Source organism: Nicotiana sylvestris, chromosome 2, assembly GCF_000393655.2.
Source record: "Nicotiana sylvestris chromosome 2, ASM39365v2, whole genome shotgun sequence".
NCBI lineage: Eukaryota > Viridiplantae > Streptophyta > Magnoliopsida > Solanales > Solanaceae > Nicotiana > Nicotiana sylvestris.
The window spans coordinates 1,447,454-1,450,360 of NC_091058.1; positions in this window are offsets into that span (position 1 = coordinate 1,447,454).

A 2,907-nucleotide genomic window follows, 5' to 3' on the forward strand; every position below is an offset into this window, starting at 1 on the left:
CCAATCTCTAGTATATTATGCTGGACCGGTATATTATACAGGTATGCTGGAACTCCAGTATATTATACTGGAGTATTTTTCCGGATTTTGAATAGTGTTTTCGTTCAAATTTATCTTTACATGAAAAGTGGCTAAATTTCGATTACTTTTGAAACTATGCTTATTTTTAAATGACCACTTGTAAATCTGGTTATTTTTTAGTTTCTCCCCAAATTGACCCATAAGGGAAGTTATCAAATATTTATTTTAAAAAATACTTATTCTTTCCTTTGTTTATGGGGCGACTCTGAGGATTTTCCGGTTGTTATGGGGTTACACCAAGGCTCTGCGCTCAGTCCATTCCTATTCGCCCTGGTGATGGACGCATTGACACATCACATTCAAGGGGATGTGCCATGGTGCATGTTATTCGCCGATGACATAGTTATGATTGATGAGTCGCGAACCGGTGTTAACGAGAGGCTGGAGGTTTGGAGACAGACTCTTGAATCTAAGGTTTTCAAGCTTAGCAGGACAAAGACGGAATACCTAGAATGTAAGTTCAGTGCTGAGAGAGGGAAGTGGGCGTGAATGTGAGGCTTGAATCACAGGTCATCCCGAGTAGAGGTAGCTTTATGTACCTTGGGTAGGTTATCTAGGGGGAAGGGGAGATCGATGAGGTTACACACCGTATTGGGGTAGGATGGATGAAGTGGAGATTAGCATCTGGAGTATTGTGTGACAACAGAGTGCCACTGATACTCAAAGGTAAGTTCTATAAAGCGGCGGTTAGGCCGGCCATGATGTATGGGGCTGAGTGTTGACCGGTTAAGAAATCACATATCCAGAGGATGAAAGTAACAGAAATGAGGATGTTGAGGTGGATGTGCGGGCATACTATGATGGATAAGATTAGGAATGATGATATTCGAGAGAAGGTATGTGTGGCTCCCATTGATGATAAGATGCGGGAAGCAAGGCTCAGATGGTTCAGGCATATTCAGAGGAAAAGCCCAGATGCTCCGGTAAGGAGGTGCGAACGACTGGTTGTGGAGGGAACGAGAAAAGGTAAAAGGCGACCTAAGAAGTATTGAGGGGGTGATTAGGCAGGATATGGCGAGGTAGCAGATTTTCGAGGATATGACACTTGATAGGAATATGTGGAGGTCGAGTATTAGGGTTGTAGGTTAAGAGGTAGTCGAGTTTTTCCTTATACCATAACTTTGTGAGACTAGTTTGGTAAGGATACTATTTTGCTTTTGCTTTGCTTTGTATCATTCTTTTTGATTTCATGTTGTTCCTATTTGTCATATTTGTTTTATATTATTTTGGTGGTGTTACTAATATTGTCTTTGTTAATGTATTATAGTTTGGTTTGGATAGGAGTGTATCTAACAACAATTAGATAGAGAGTAGGAGTCTTATTGTTATCTCATTGAAGAGTTTGATTATAACTTGTACTTTGTATCATCTTATAAATAGCAATACAATAAAGCGCAAAGGTGCGAAGATTATTTCTCAACATGGTATCAGATTGCCTTCATGATCCTCTGGAGATTCATCTTCCCGATCACTTCCATTGTCTCTTTATTCTCCATATTTGTCTTTTATCGCCAAGTCTAATTCAATATTTATTCTGGTTTTTCTACTCATGGCTGCTCAACCTCCCAACAACCCTTACTCAGTACATATAAAAGACTTGGTTCCTGTTTGCCTTGACAATTCCAACTACATGAAATGGAGTCACCTTTTTCTTCCTATTCTTGATATCTATGAGCTTCAGCATCACATTGATGGTTCTAGCACTGCCCCTCCGTCTATAATAACTGATTCAACTGGAAACAATATTTCCAATCTCGAGTATCCGAAATGGCGCCGACTAGATTGTCTTATAATGACTTGGATCAATGCAACAGTATCACATGATCTTCTTCCTCTCCTCTATGCTGCAGATTCTGCTCACGCGGCATGGGCTATTCTGAAAAGTCATTTTGTTAATATTACTACTGCACGCGAGATGCAAATCAAGTACCAGCTTCAATCTCTCAAAAATGGTGATCTATCTATTGATGCATATATGGGTAAAATAAAGGAGTTAGCTGATTCTCTTCAAGCTATTGATCGTGTTCTAACTGATTCCGAGCTTCTGCTTTATGCCTTGAATGGGTTGCCACCATAATATGAATCCTTTGTCACCATGGCTTCTAATCAAATACCCCCTCCATCATTTACAAAACTCTAGAGTCGACTTCTAACACAGGAAACACGTCTTGAACAGCTTCCTGGTGTCCTAGCTTCCTCATCATCGACCACTCTTGTTGCAACCAATATACCAAAAGCTGAAGTTTCTCCGCTCATTCCATCCTTTTCTCGTGGTAATGGACGATCAGATCGCGGGGGACGTAATGGTGGTCGTGGGCAGAATCGTGGTCGAGGTCGTGGTGGTAGGTTCTCTAATTTTGGTCGAGGATATAGTGCACCAGTTAGTAATTCTACAGGTTCTCCGTCTTTTATGCCTCGTCCAGCATCTGGTCGTGGATTACTTGGACCTCCACCCTCTCAAACCTTTGTTATCCCTTCCTTTGTTCATCCTAAGCCCACACAAGCCCAGACACAATGTCAAATCTGTCAAAATTTTGGTCATGTGGCGTTGGATTGTCCTCATCGTCACAATTATTCATATACATCTTCAGATTTTTCACGACAATTTGCAGGTCTTTCTTTTCAAGATTCACCAAACCGGGCTTGGTATATGGATAGTGGTGCTAGCTCCCACATGACTTATGATCAGGGTAAGATAAAATCACCCTCTATGACTTCTAATTCTCACTCTATTTTTCTTGGCGATGGTAGTACTATACTTGTCTCTTCTACTGGTTGTTCAACAATTGTTTCTCCTAATCGAACATTTCGTTTAAACTCTATTTT